Source organism: Muntiacus reevesi, chromosome 18 (assembly GCF_963930625.1).
Source record: "Muntiacus reevesi chromosome 18, mMunRee1.1, whole genome shotgun sequence".
Classification (NCBI taxonomy): domain Eukaryota; kingdom Metazoa; phylum Chordata; class Mammalia; order Artiodactyla; family Cervidae; genus Muntiacus; species Muntiacus reevesi.
The window spans coordinates 41274454-41289979 of NC_089266.1; the positions used below are offsets into that span (position 1 = coordinate 41274454).

General features: G+C 52.0%; 1 protein-coding gene across 3 annotated transcripts in view; it reads left to right on the top strand.

Annotated features, from left to right (window-relative positions):
• MYO18A (myosin XVIIIA) overlaps positions 1-15526 on the top strand; it is a 100273-nt gene that overhangs the window by 13327 nt on the left and 71420 nt on the right. The gene's annotated exons all lie outside the window — the stretch shown is intronic.

The window sequence follows — 15526 nt, forward strand, 5'->3', positions numbered from 1 at the left end:
AGACACTCTGGATTACTACTAGTCCAGACTGGTATGTGGACTAAAATAAAGGATTTCCATTTTTTATGGATTGGAGGTGAAAAAAAGATAAATTATTTTAAATCAGGTCTCACATGGGACGTCTGTAATGTGTGGCTGCTTTAGTGGTAGCTCTTGGGGAGGTGACTGAGCAACTGAGGAGCTGAACACCAGGTAAGGTTGCAGAGATAAGCAGGGGCCAGATCTTGGAGGACCTTGTAAATAATAGTAGGAGTTTAGATTTTAGTCCAGTGAAATGGTACCATTGTAGGATTTTCACAGGGAGTGACTGGATCTGATTTATAAAGATCACTTGGGCTCCAACAGGCTTTATTATCTCCTGGAAGAAGAAAAAGCACAGCCCTGGAAAGGCAACAGGGATCTAGCCTACAGAGATAGTATGACCTGACTGTCCCTGAGATCTCAACTCATATCCAGCCCACACAAAACAGCCATGGAAGGGGTGACATAGGAGCAGAAGACACTGAGATTAGATGCATGAGCAGGTCTCTAGGGGAATGGATATCTCTAACCCCAGGGGACTTATGATAGGGTGGCTACGTATCAGTTTGGAATGTTCTGCCTAGAGACAATCCATGAGGGATAAGTTGGCTCTAGCCCTCCCTTTCTCCTGCCTTTGGGTTTTAGGATTGTCCGGATCTGGTCCCTGCAGCCTGACCACTGCATAGCCTGGCTGGGGCCTTTCAGCACTAAGTGACTGGCCAGATGTGTCAAAGTCAAAAGTGGGAGGAAATGCTAAGGAAGCAGGCAGAGTCCCCGTCCTAACTTTCTCCCAGGGAGGGGAAGTGGACGCTCCGCTGGCTGTTCAGTCTGGCAGCATCTCGGGCCTGGAGGGCCTGGGAGCAGCAGGGTCAGGCTCTGGCAGGAAGCACTGGGGTCAGGTCCCCGACCTTCCTCTACCCTGGGGCTGGTGGGGTCAGGATGCTCTGCTAGTCAGGAAAGGGTCGTGAGTTGGGAGGGAGCCTGTCATGGAATCCAGGGGAGGACTGGAACTCACTTATTCCAGAAACACCCATCAAGCTCCCACTATGTGTTAGCCATCAGACTAGACTGAACTCAGGGAACCACAGCCTAGAGGAAGTAGTCTTTATTTCAGAGCCAGAGATCATACCGTGATCATACCATGGGTCTCTCTGCTTTCTACCAGGGTAACACTGCTTTTAACAGATGGAATTTTCTTCCTCTTTAAGAATGAATCCCCTCTGGGAGATTGTTGCCAGCTCCCTGCTGAACCACAGCACAGGCCTCTGAGGGGCCCTGGGCCTGGCATCCCAGATGCTGTTCAGTTTTGTCCTTATAGCACACGGATCGTCGTGGCATCTCACATTTCCCCGCCACTCTCCCTTCCCAGCTAGCTGCTGCTGCCTCCTTCCTGGGGAATTGGATGGCTCAGCTGTCGAGGCCCTGGGGGATCCCGCAGTACAGCAGGTACCCCTGAAAGGCTAGCTTGCTCTCGCCCCTGTGGGGCAAACCCAGCTGATGCCCAGAGGACGTCTCCCTACACCTGGGGGATCGGGCAGGGGAGGTAGTAGAAAGCCTCATCGTCAGGAGTCTCCTAGAGCCTTCTGACAGGTTCAGAGAAACCCCTGTATCTTTTCCTACCTGGGTAGGTGATGGGGACTCGGGCCACAGCAGAGAGGAGCAGAGCGAGCCCAGCATTCCAGTGTCCTGGGATGGTCCCCCGGGGCTGGTGGAGGAGTGTTGCAGCCTCTTCTGGGACTCTCATCCTTTATCTCCTCCTCTTCCTCCCACTCCTACTCCTGCTCCTTTTCTTGGCAGCGATTCTAATCCCAGTTCCATGCCAAGAAAAGAGTCTTCCCGCCTCCTCCAGGCTCTTGGGCGGGGAACCCTGACAACTCCAGCCCCACAGGGACAGCTCCTGGCGGCCACCATGCCCATCAGGCCGTCCATCAACTGTGTCCACACGTCGCCTGTCCCCAGGGAGCTCTGAGGGAGCTGGCTAGCCATCTGTTCCTTCTCGGCACACAGATGGGGGCCATGGGGCCTTTTCTCCGCAACCTCTTCAGAGGGCCCCAGGGAGACACAGCCCCATGGGTTTCCTTCTCACACGGTGTGTGTCCCGAATGCTCGGTTCACACCTCCTCCGTGTGTCCCTGTGGCTGCTCGACAGGGTTCCACTGGGAGCAGGGGTGAGCTTCGGCAGTAGGATAGACTTGGGACCTCATAGGAATCACTTAGCTGGCCTGGGAGGAGCAGCTCTTCTGTGTCTTTTCTTCCACTCACCTGCCTGTGAAACAGACATTTGTTGAGCACTTCCTGCGTGCTGGGGTCCAGCCCTGAATAGCACATAGCCCCAGCCCCAAGGAACTCACAGTCTGGTGGGAGAGATGCTCAAGCAGCAGGCAAAGACAGCGCCATTTGAGAAGCTCATTGGAGAAGCTCAGTGACGGAGGCCAGGACATGGTCCTGGGGAGCACAGCAGAGGGACTTCTAGTGCAGCCTTGGGAAGGAAGGAGGGAGAACCGATATCTGGGAGGGAGATGAGTGGAGGGGAGGCAAGGGGAGGAAGAGGAAGGCCGTAAGACACATGTCAAGGTCTGGAGACTGGAGAGAATGACACATTTGGGGAATAAGACTGGGGGATTGTGTGGGGACAGGATTGAGAGGAGCAGCAGGAGAGGCAAGCAGGAAGCAGGTCACCAAGGCCCTTGTGAGTCATCTAGGGAATGCGAACTTTAACCTAAAGGCAGTGAAGCGATTTAATTAGGGAGTGATGGGAACAGGTTTTGAAAAACCTCTCTGGCTGCTTATGGAGAATGCTTTCAGCTCTTGCAAGGATAGCTGTGGGGAGACTAGTGAGAGAGCTGTAGTATCTCAATAAGATGGACAGAGGCCTGAATTCGGGTAGAAGCAGTGCAGATGTAGAGACATATCTGACAGGAGCAACTGAAGTAGGCTCTGTTGTCTTTTTTATTTATTTTTATTTAAAAAAAATTTTAAAAATTATAACTGATATACAATGTTGTGTTAATTTTTGGTGTTCAGCAAAGTGATTCAGTTATGTGTGTGTGTATATATATTTATTTTTTTCAGATTCTTTTCCACTATAGTTCATTACAAGACACTGAATATAGTTTCTTGTGCTATACAGTAGGACCTTATTGCTTATCTGTTTTATTTGTATTTATATTTGTTAATCCCAAGCTCCTAATGCATCTGTTCCACCTCCCGCTTTCTCCTTTGGTAATTATGTTTGTTTTCTATGTCTGTGAGTCTGTTTCTCTTCTGTTAATAAGCTTATTTATATCAAATGTTTAGACTCCATATTTAAGTGATATCCTAGGATGATATTTGTCTTTCTCTGACTTACTTCCCTTGGTATGATAATTTCTATGTTTATCCATGTTGCAGCAAATGGCGTTATTTCATTCGTTTTTATAGCTGAGTAGTATTCCATTCTGTGTGTGTATGTATGTGTGTATAAATGTAAATATATATATACATATATCACATTTTCTTTATCAATTCATCTGTCCATGGACATTTAGGTTGCTTCCTTGTCTTGGCTATTGTAAATAGTGCTGTTATGAACTTGGGGTGCCTTGTAGTCTCGTTGATTGGCTTGTGTGGGAGAAGGAAGAAAGGAGGGGTCAAGTGTGATGCCAGATTTAAGGGAAGAGGCTAAGTCCTTTCTTCAACTCCTCAGGGAAAATGTTTTAGGACATCTGTTTGGGGATCAGTTACTCAAATTTTCTAAAGGCAAAGAGATCCTTGAGTTGGTGAAATTGGAGGAGGTATTGGTAATGATGAGGATCTTAAAAACCCTAGTTGCTTCAGAATTCCTTCCTGCAGGTCCATGAGTCTGTGTGGGCAAGTCAATACTCTTTAAGAAGGGGCAGAAACCTGTTAGGGACTAGGACTTGAGAGAGGGGAGAGCCGGTCCTTTCTGCTTATATTCTCACTGGGTCTTCATGGGGGGCAAATATGGTGTCTGACAATGGAGGGTGTTTCTGCTGAGCTCAGAAAAGCCCACCTGGCTAAACCCTGGCCAATGTGCTTGTCCCCCGGCCACCAAGAGCCAGAGGAGCTGGCCTGCATGGGAGCCATACCTAGGAAGCACTGCTCCCCTGAGCTTTCAAGGATGTGGTAGGAGGGGAGAGGTGGGTGCTTAAAGGAAGGTGTATCACTCCTTCCCGTCCAAGGCTGGTTTCCTGAACCCTCTCAAGCTGTCAGACATTTGCCTGAGATCTGTAGTCCAGTCTCTTCTGTTGGAACTTGGGGTTTGTACTCAAAGGCTGTAGGGCTGTAAGTTTCCTAAAGAGGTCATCATGTCCATCTAAAACCCCCTCCACACTCAGGAGAATCTGGAAGATAGTATTTATAGTGTAAAGAGCATGGACTTTGTAGCCAGAAAGACCTGTATTTGCATTTTCCTAAAGTTACCAAGCTTTGGTGAGCTTTAGTTTACTTACTCCTTTAAGCTTTTTAAAAAAATGTGCTTGACTGTGCTGGGTCTTAGTTGCGGCATGCAGGATCTAGACCACTGATGAGTTGTGCCATGTGGGATCTGGTTCCCTGACCAAGGATGGAACCTAGGCCCCCTGAATTGGAAGGTGCAATCTTAACCACCTGACTGCCAGGGAAGTCCCTCCCTTAAACATTTAATGAATCTGCTTAGGGACTAGCACTGTACCAGGCATAGGAAGATTAAATAAATAAAATGCAATCTTTTCTTGAGGAAGCATAGACCTAAGTAAAGAAATGCAACCAAGTACCATAACTGCTATCACAGGTCTGAACAGCTCTGCAGTGGGATGAGGAGGAGGAAACAGCCGGTTCTGCCACAGGTGAAGGGATGGCAATTAGGAGAGGCCTCCCAGGCAAAGTGAGCCGTGACCACTCTAAACAGGCTCTATTCTTTCCTCCCAGAATTTGAGAAGACTAACTCAGAGAAGTATGCATGCCCAACTAACTACAGTTTTCTCTGAGAAGGAGAATAAGACTGGAGCTAAAGGGAGACTTCTTTTTATTCTACATACCATGCTCTGTGGGCCTTTATTTAAGATAAACATGTTTGTGTATTAGATGATGTCACTTATTAGACTTTCAGTTCAGTTCAGTTCAGTCGCTCAGTTGTGTCCGACTCTGCGACCCCATGAACCGCAGCACGCCAGGCCTCTCTGTCCATCATCAGCTCCTGGAATCTACCCAAACCCATGTCCATTGAGTTGATGATGCCATCCAACCATCTCATCCTCTGTCGTCCGCTTCTCCTCCTGCCCTCAATCTTTTCCAGCATCAGGGTCTTCTCAAATGAGTCAGCTCTTCTCATCAGGTGGCCAAAGTATTGGAGTTTCAGTTTCAACGTCAGTCCTTCCAATGAACTCCCAGGACCGATCTCCTTTAGGATGGACCGGTTGGATCTCCTCACAGTCCAAGGGACTCTCAAGAGTCTTCTCCAACACCACAGTTCAGAAGCATCAATTCTTTGGCTCTCATCTTTCTTTATAGTCCAACTCTCACGTCCATACATGGCTACTGGAAAAACCATAGCCTTGACTAGATGGACCTGTGTTGACAAAGTAATGTCTCTGCTTTTTAATATGCTGTCTAGGTTGGTTATAACTTTCCTTCCAAGGAGTAAGCGTCTTTTAATTTCATGGCTGTAATCACCATCTGCAGTGATTCTGGAGCCCAAAAAAATAAAATCAGTCACTGGTTCCCCATCTATTTGCCATGAAGTGATGGGACCAGATGCCATGATCTTAGTTTTCTGAATGTTGAGCTTTAAGCCAACTTTTCACTTTCCTCTTTCACTTTCTTTCTTTTTTTTTTTTTCCTCTTTCACTTTCAAGAGGCTCTTTAGTTCTTCTTCACGTTCTGCCATAAGGGTGGTGTCATCTGCATAGCTGAGGTTATTGATATTTCTCCCAGCAGTCTTGATTCCAGCTTGTGCTGACTTTAGCAGTAGTAAACATTCAAGGAGATTAGTTCCCTTCCCTCTGCCTAGTCTCTAATACCATCCATGGAAGGCAATTTTATAGCCTCTGTGTTAATGAGGGACTTCCCTAGTAGCTCAGCTGCTAAAGAATCTGCCTGCAATGCAGGAGACCCCAATTCAATTCCTGGGTTGGGAAGTTCCCCTGGAGAAGGGATAGGCTACCCACTCTAGTATTCATGGGCTTCCCTGGTGGCTCAGACGGTAAAGAATCTGCCTGCAGTGTGAGAGACCTGGGTTCGATCCCTGGGTTGGGAAAGTGCCAACTGGAGGAGGGCATGGCAGCCCACTCCAGTACTCTTGCCTGGAGAATCCCCATGGACAGAGGAGCCTGGCGGGCTACAGTCCATGGGGTCTCAAAGAGTCAGACATTACTGAGCCCACACACACATGCTACTTGTGTTAATCAATCCATTCTAGTGCTCTCCCATTCTTGCTCCTGATAAGGTTTTCTTTCCAATAGGACTCCTAACACTTTTGTCCAAACTCTTTCTTCGAAGCTCTATTCTTAAAGACAGCCCACTGGTGGGAGAGATGGGACACTGGGTACTCTCTTGCTTTTTCCAGCATTTTAGAGCCAGGCTTCTCAGACCTGCAGGCGTGGTCCTCAGTGGTCTTGCAGGGGACTGGCCAGGCAGGGTTGTCTGCATTTGGGAGAAGGCTACAATGGAGGCCCTGGGAAGAAACAGCGTGAGCCTCCTCATCCTGGTCCCAAGGACCCCTGGGTGCTGTCAGGAGTGGGGCCCAAAAGATTCCAAGGGGAGACTTGAAACTGCTGCTTCCTGGTCTGCCAGGCTGGCTTCTGGGCAACAGTCTTTCCCAGGGACTTCTGCTGGTGATGGGGTGGTGGGGTACTGCCTGAGTTCAGTGTTCTAGAATGCCCTGTTCCTACTGCTACTCCAGGACATTTTCACTTCATTTTATGCCAAAGTTCCTGGAATCAGAGTCTCACCATGGGATAGCCTGGTTTGGGGGCTTAGGGTGGAACCGAAACTATGTCCTTTTGGTTATGTGCAAAGCAGGTGGGTAGGTTCAAGGATGCATGACCTGGTGAACAAAAGGTCTTTGGGAGCATTTTGGGGAGTTGTCTGTCCTGGATTAGTTGGTTGCCTGGGACCAGCAGAATAGTGTGGTGGACTAGGTCACTTCCATTCTGCTAGGTCTCCTGTCTTCAGAGGTCCGGTCTGCCTTTTCCCCAGGGAGATGCTAGATGAACGACAGCCCCAGAGTGCCCTGGCCACCCAGCCCATGGGTGGTGGGCACAGCGCCCAGGCCGCATTGGCCTGGGTGTGGGGACATGTCATGGTCACTGGTTGTTTTCACAGGCACAGCTTGGAGCCCTGATGCAGGGGCAGGGCCTTGATGGAGGTAGGCTGCTCCAGCCCCTTCCAGCCCTGGCCAGTGCTCCTCCGGCCCACCCTGATCCCCCAGACCACCTTGGCCTCCTCTCCCTTCTGATCTCTTTTATTTATATTGAAATGGTTCTGGAAAATACCAGATATGCAAACACCCAGACAGGGGGAGGTGGGTGAGGAGTGGGGTGAAGCGGGGTGTGTGTGTGTGGCGGGTGGGAACACAAGTATTTTAAAAATGCTGCAAATCTCTACAGCCTTTCCCAGAAACCACAAGCACGCGTTCTGCCTGCCAGCAGGGCTCCCGCTGCCCCCCTACCCCGGGCTGCTGGATTCTCCTCACTGGAGCCTGGGGTGGGGAGCAGCGTTGTGGGGGTGGGGATCGGTGACCCGTTGGGGTGGGGGCTCCCCTGCTGCCTGGGCAGGTTGCCTGGCGCCTCCTTTGTCTGTCTGGGCAGTGGGTACGAATGTGCCCCAGGCCTCCGCAGCACCCTGGGCACCTACCGTGCCAGACAGGCACTGCCAAGGAGTGGAGTCATCGTGGTCCCCCACCCCTTGCTGTGCTGTTTGGGGGGCCCCCAGCCAACCCTCGAGTCCCATGTGGTATTTGGCAGCAGCTTCTGTTCTGTTAAATACAGGGGACAGTGTTAGCAAAGCTTATTTTTTCAGTCATTGGCTCTAGTTGGGTTGGGAAACTATTTCCTTAGACCTGGGTCACTGCTCTGGCTCCCTTCACCTCCCACCATATGTTCCTCAGAATCAGGGCATGGCGTTCTGCCCCGGCCTGGCTCACCCGGCCACTCTGCACAAACTCTGCGGCAGGAAAGAATGTCGGGGGTTCACCTGGCCTTCTGTGCGGCACCCAGTACAGTGTGTAGCTCTCACCGACTCCCTGCTGCTGCTGCTAAGTCACTTCAGTCCCGTCCGACTCTGTGCGACCCCGTAGATGGCAGCCCACCAGGCTCCCCCATCCCTGGGATTCTCCAGGCAAGAATACTGGAGTGGGTTGCCATGTCCTTCTCCAATGCATGAAAGTGAAAAATGAAAGTGAAGTTGCTCAGTCGTGTCCGACTCTTAGTGACCCCATGGACTGCAGCCCACCAGGCTCCTCCGTCCCTGGGATTTTCCAGGCAAGAGTACTGGAGTGGGGTGCCACTGCCTTCTCTGACAGGCTCCCTAGGTGGTATTTAATTGATCTGGTAAAGATTCAGTCTGAATAGAAATGCTTTGAGGCAAGGACAGGAAAAATAGTAGTGAGGTTGAAGATCATGGTTAGCGTTCACTCCGCTTCTATTAGAGGCTGTTCTAGCTGTCTTCCACATATGAACTCAGTACATTTTCCCATCAACCCTTTGAAGTAGGTAGTATAATGATCTCTGTTTTGCAGATGAGGAAATTGGATTACAGAGAGGTTCAGGTTAGGTAAGTTGCCTATGGATTCATGGCTACTAAGTGCCTGGTCAGGATTTGAACTCAAGGTACACCTCCTGGCCCTTCACTCCATATAGGAGGGCTGTGTATCCACAGGTGTATGTGTGTGTAGTTGCTCAGTCATGTCTGACTCTCTGCGACCCTATGGACTGTATGCAGCCTGCCAGGCTCCTCTGTCCATGGAATTCTCCAGGCAAGAATACTGGAGTGGGTGGCCTTTCCCTTCTCCAGGGGATCTTCCCAGGATGAAACCCCAGGTCTCCTGCATTGCAGGCAGATTCTTTACTGTCTGAGCCACGAGGGAAGCCCTATGTATCCATATATCCATGTATATATCCATACATCTACATAAGGTAGAAGAAGGCAGTCTCTGGGTATCCTTATACATCCACTGCCCAGCCCAGGCCTGGGCCTTCTGGTTCCTGCTCCTGGGTCCCTAGAAGCCTCTTCTCCAGAAGGAAAGGGGGTGCCAGGGGGGTGGCTGGCCACTCATGCTGTGTGGATGCTACAGAAGGGTGTGACTGTTGCTCTCAGCCTCTGGAGGATCCACCTGAGGAAGCGAGCCCAAGGGGCAGCAGGCAGGATTCAATCTTTTTTTTTTTTTTTTTTTCTGATGCGGACCATTTTAAAAGTCTTTATTGAGTTTGCTACAATATTGCTTCTGTCTTATGTTTTGGTTTTTGGGTGCTGACTCCTGTGGGATCTTAGCTTCCTGACCAGAGATCAAACCCGTGCCCCCTGCATTGGAAGGTGAAGTCTTAACCACTGGACCACTGGGGAAATCCTGGGATTTAACCTTGTGGGAGCTGGGAGAGGTACTGGAGAGCCTGAGGGAAGCCATGGGAAGAGAAGTGTCTTGGCAGCCTTTGGGTTCGGTCCCCTGGAATGGGGGAGGGGTGTTCATTTGCCCCTTTTACGTCTGCTGCTGCTAGATCCCGGAGGCCAGGCACATTACCCCCTCACCTTTTTGGCTCTCACTGACATGCTGGTACTGACCTCTCTAGCCCTTAGGGTAGCAAGATCCCAGAAAGTCGCCTCTGACCAGGAGCAGGTCCTCTTATTTTATACAGGAGTGAGCATGTTGTTTTCTAGCGTGCCCTGTGGGGCAAAGGTGAGGAGGACACAGTGCCTGGCAGGTGGCGGGCATGCAACTCAGCGTTCTCACTGGCTTCTACTGTCAAGTCCATGCTGTTTCTTTTGTCTACAGTGCTTTTTCCCGTCCACCCCCATATATTCATACATACACACGGGCCCTGCTTTGAATATCATTTCCCGAGGGAAACCTTCCCTGGTCCTCTCAGACCACATCAGGTCTACACTGCCCTCCTTCTCCTTCACAGCCTTCATCAGGATTGTAATGAATTTGTTCTCATTTCTGCCATGCTGGAGCGCTTGAGATGGGTGGATATTTCGTTGAAGGAAAGAAGATTGTTCTCGAGTCAGAAACTGGTTTCCTTGTTCAGCGCAGTTTGGGTCTTCTAGAACCCTCCCTGCTGCCCGTCCCCGGCGACTCGTCTGCCCTGTGCTCGGATGCTCAGCGTCCCTCGCAGGAGTGGAGGCGAGATGGGACTAGACAGTCAGGAGCAGGGGCCTGGGAGGGGGCTCTGGGAGGAGGGTCGCTGGGATAGCCTGCCCAAGGAGGCACCGAGCGTGGGTGAGAAGCAGATTCGGGGTCACATGGGGTCACACGGTGTCCGGCCCAGGGGACCTGGGAGGAATGTGCCTGTCTTAGTGGCTGCAGGTCTCTGAGGGGGTGGAGCGTGGCCCGGCCAGGGCACAGGGCGCCCTCTTCCCTTCTGCTTTCCCTGGGCTGCCTGAGTGCTGGAATGTTGGCAGGCTGGGAATGTTCACAGCAAGGATTTTTCCCAGTCAGGGGGACAGATTCCAGCTGGAGCCTGGGGACAGCTCCCCCGTGGGCAGGGGCTACTGGAGAGACTGGTTGGGGGGGGTGCAGGCAGAGGTGGGACAGCTCCAACTGCTCTGCGCTTGGGGCCCGGACTTGGTTCCCATCCTCTCTGGGAGATGCAAGGGGGGCCCAGCGAGGGGACAGCCGGGCTCCTGGAGAAGCGGTGGGAGGCCTTGGGGACCAGAGACCTCACCTCAGCAAGGCAAGAACATGGCTGGTCTTACCCTCCAAGCCCTCACTTCCTCTAGTCGGTGCAAGCATCAGGAAGAGGTGCCGCCTCGAATTCCATCCTCAGGTGGGGCTGCATCTGCTCAGACCCAGGTTCTCTGGCCTCTAGGGACCACCAGCCTTTGCACGAGGTAGCATTACTGAGTTTGTCACCTGTATCTCTCCTCCACCTCACAGGGGCCCCATAGCTACATCCAGGGCCTGGTTCCCTTTCTTAGTGACCTTTCCAGCCCCTCTGCCCTCTGATCTCAGTTTTGCTGGCTCCTCCCTCCCACTCCCATTTCTGCAAGGAGCTGACTCACTTCCTTCCTTCCCCACCAGCTTCTCTCACTGACAGGTCCTAGGGCAAGCGGGTACCCACAGGGAGCAGGGGTCTCTCCCAGGCACTTCCTGGGCTCCCTTCTCTGTCAGCAGGACTAAGAGGCTGCCCCTGGCTCTGGGCAGAGGAGGGCTGGAGGCAAGGTGGACTGGGGATGGGCCTAGCTCTAGGCTATAGGGAAGACCGGGTACCAGCGCCCGGAGCCCTGGGACAGTCAGGGTGGGACATCGGGAAACCTTGAGAAGCACCTGAGCCCCGTTACCCTGGGGGGCGCTTGGTTCTGGGGAGAAGAAAGGCTGATGACATCATCACTGGGATCAAGAAGCCAGTGCTTTCTCTAGAACAGAAGACATCTGCGAAAAGATAGGTCTCAGCCCGGAGTGGCGCGGGCCGGAGGCCAAGCAGTGACAGCACTCGTCAGGCGGCACAAGACAGTCATGGCTGTCTGTGACACCCGGTTTCACGCCCAGCCCCATCCCATCAAGGGAAAGTGTCTGGAGAGTCCCGAGGAGCCGTCCAGGGACAAGGCGACGGGAGGGGTCTGATACAGTGCCCTCGTTAGTTCCTCCTGCTGGTGGCCGTGTCCTCCCCCCCCACCCCCAGCTCCCTCCTCTGTGTGCTGGTTTGGTTGTGGAGCTGCCTGCAGAGGCACCGGCTTTGGGGCAGTGAGAGATTTCCTCTCCGGGTGGGCTGGCATCTTCTCTCTCCCCTGGAGCCTCTGTGCCTGGCACCACGGGCACGGGGGACCCAGCCTGCACTGGGCCTGCCGCAGCCTTGCCTCCTCCTCTGCAGGCGGCCTAGGTTACCTAAAGGACATGGGCACAGGGTGAGGTCACGGCCCCACTCACTTGGCGGTGCGTCAAGATCAATAGAGGCGAGAGGCAGACTGGGCGCCCCGCCTGAAGAGCCTGGGGGGCGGGGGCGGCTGTGGGCTGTCTTCCTGGAATCCAGTGGCCAGCAAACATCCTTGTTCCCCTTTGTGCTTGGCCTTGCCTGGCGGAGCCCCCACTTTCTCTGGCAGTCCCCGGTGAGCCTGATTCTGGCTTCAGGATTTCTGGACAGTGACAGGAGGTTCTTATCTAGGTGAGGTTGGGGGTGGCAGGCAGGAATGAGGCTAGGTTTGGAGAAGGTGAGGGGTACCAGCCTGAACACCTCGCTTGGGAAAACACCCGCAGCCTGCATTGTGGGAGGTAAACCACGCTGCCCAGGTCCACGGATGCCTGCCCGCATGTTTCTCAGGCAGGCATCTGTGTGCCTGGGCAGGGCGGTTCCCCTCCCCGCACTCATCATTACTTGGCCCTGACTTGGGGAGAAGAATCAGGTTTTGTGACGGGACACCCCGCTTGGAAATGGCTTGCACACACACACACACACACACACACACTCACAGCAGAATTTAGTCTGGGTTGTCTTTTTTACTTGGAAATGGCTTGCACGCACACACACACACACACACACACACACACACACACACTCTCTCTCTCTCTCTCTCTCTCTCTCTCTCTCTCTCTCTCTCTCTCTCTCTCTCACAGCAGAATTTAGTCTGGGTTGTCTTTTTTACCCAGACCCTTCCAAAGCATTTTTGCCATGAGTCCTTCTAACCAGCCGTCACATTCTCTGTGCAGAGGCAGGCTGGCCTCAAACCAGAGGACTTGGTTTCTGGGGCAGAAGAAGGCACAGTTTTCCTGTTTTTTAAATCAGGGCCCTAGGTTCCCCACCCAACCCCTGTGTCTTTCTTAGACTACTGGTTTTGAGGTCTCTTTCTGTGCCTCTGAAGGAGGAGCCCCTGCTGTAAAGAGTCTCCCATCCTCCCTCCCCACCCGTTGTCTTCAAAATCTCCAAGCTGCAGCTCTTACTGTTCTGTAGGAACAGATGCTTGGCAGATCTGAAGTTGGTTGGGAGGGCTGGTTTTGGCTGCAAGAACTGCTTTCAGCTCATTTGGGGGAGGGCGGCGTGGGCAGAAGGGCCCACACATAGAGAGTTGTATGTGATTGTGTGTGTTGTTAACACATTGGTACCGGGCACAGTACGGACTCTGGAGCCGACTGCCTGGGTTTGAATCCTGGCCCTGCTGCTTACTAGGTGTACGTGCTCAGTCCTGTCTGACTCTTCGTGACCTCATGGACTGTAGCCCACCAGGCTTCTCTGTCCATGGGATTTCCCAAGCAAGAGTACTGGAGTGGGTTGCCATTTCCTCCTCCAGGGTATCTTCCCAACCCAGGGATTGAACCTGCATCTCCTTCATTGCAGGTGGATTGTTTACTGTTAAGCCACCAGGGAAGCCTCACTGGGAAATCCTGGGCAAATTAATTTCTCTGTGCCTCATTTCCTCATCTGTAAAATTAGAATAATAGTACTCTCTTCATAAGGCTGTTTTGAGGATGAATGAATTAATACAAGTCACTCAGAACAGTGTCACGTCATTATCATCTGTCTCTGACAACTGAGAAGCTCTTGATACCTGGGAGCTCGATGGGCCATCTGCCCACAGGGATGCCACAGCCTGTTAACAGCTCAGCTTGGCTCATGGCAGGTTCGGGAGGGGTTTGCTCTTCTCAGGATGATGCTTTTGCCTCTGAGGGCTTCCAGGTGGTTGGTGTTCAGTTGCTCAGTCGTGTCCAACTCTTTGCAGCCCCGTGAATTGCAGCATTCCCTGTCCTTTACCATCTCCCAGAGCTTGCTCAAACTCTTGTCCATCGAGTGGGTGATGCCATCCAACCATCTCACCCTCTGTCATCCCTTTCTCCTCCTGCTGTCAGTCTTTCCCAACATCAGGGTCTTTTCCAATGAGTCAGCTCTTCCAGGCGGAGATAGGGAAATAAAGTCCAGGTGGGACCTCATGCTTACATGGGGCCACAGAGTAACCTCAGAGTGGGATTGCTTTGCCCTGAGCATCCACTGTCATCTGTAGTTTGCTGCCAGCTTTTGAAGCTCTAATCCTTTTCCTGTGACTTCTTCCAGTCAAATTCTTGGCTGATACCAGTACCTTTCCAAGGCCAGGCTTCTTTCTACCTATTTGTTTTCCAGTTGAACAAACTCTACTTTTTTGTGGTCTCTTTACAACTCAGTGTATTTCTTTATACCTGCCTTGCCTCTGACAGCCCATGTGGATTAGGGCTAACAGGAATTGAGGCATATGGAACTTTTCAGGTGGTCCAGTGGCGAAGGCTATGTGCGTCCTTCCCCACTGGACGAGGGGGCCCGGGTTTGATCCCTTATCAGAGAACTAGATCCCACATGCCACAACTAACAATCCTGCATGCCACAGTGTGGCAATGAAGATATCATGTGCTCCAACTGAGACCAGGCACAGCCAAATAAATACATATTAAAAAAAAAAAAAAGGGTATTGTGGCACAGAACAGAGAGGCAGCCCTGACCCACCAGTTCCTGGGTCTGCTCTCTGCTCCTTCCTTCACACATAGGAGTTTGCCCACGCATTCACACCTTGAATTTTCTAGCTACTGTTGCAAAACTTTTCAAGTGAAGTGCCTGTGATAGAATGTGGTAGCAGTAGATCCATGCCTTGTTGCCTTGTTCCTCCCGAGGGAGCTTGTTGGAGCCTCTCTAGCATGATGAGTGTGCCCCAGAGTCCTCTCTCCACTCTGTCCTCCTCCCGCCCCTCCTCATTAGCTTTATCCAGATGGCATTGCAGGGAGGTGTCCAGCCATGGTCCCCACTACTCCAGGGCAGACCTCCTGGCTTTCTGCTCAGTACAAGACTTCATTGCCTTAATTGCCCTCAAGAGTTCAGGGTTCTGCTGGCAATTCTCCTTCTGGGAGCACTAACATCAGACAAGTCCAGCAGCCGGTGATGTGGGGAAGCCCTCAGGCCACTACATTCCAGATGTCTTACCCATGCATGGTCCAGAGACTCTGCAGAAACAAGGAACGATTGTGTGGCACTGAGGGGCTTTCTCCCAGGCCTGGGATGCCTTGGGGTGGGGGCTGGCTTCCATTCAGCCTTTCCTTTTCAGCCCCTTGGCATCTGGCTTCTGCTTCCAGGCTGGGGGTTCAATTGTGGCTACCATCCCTTCCTCCACTTCTCTCTGAAGCCTGGAGGTCAAGGCAAAGCACGTGGGGACAGGAGCCTAAGCTGACTCTGGGTCAGGGGTAGGAGAGAACAGCAGGGGGTCAGGGACAATGCCTGAAGGAGTCCTTGTCAGGGACGACAAAGACGGTGTCAAGGACAAGCTGAACAGGGATCCTCTGGACCAGACCTCCCCAGTACAAAGTTCTGCATAGTGATAACTCTTCTATCGTCTTTGCTTTCCAGCTTGGTAGCCGTTAGCC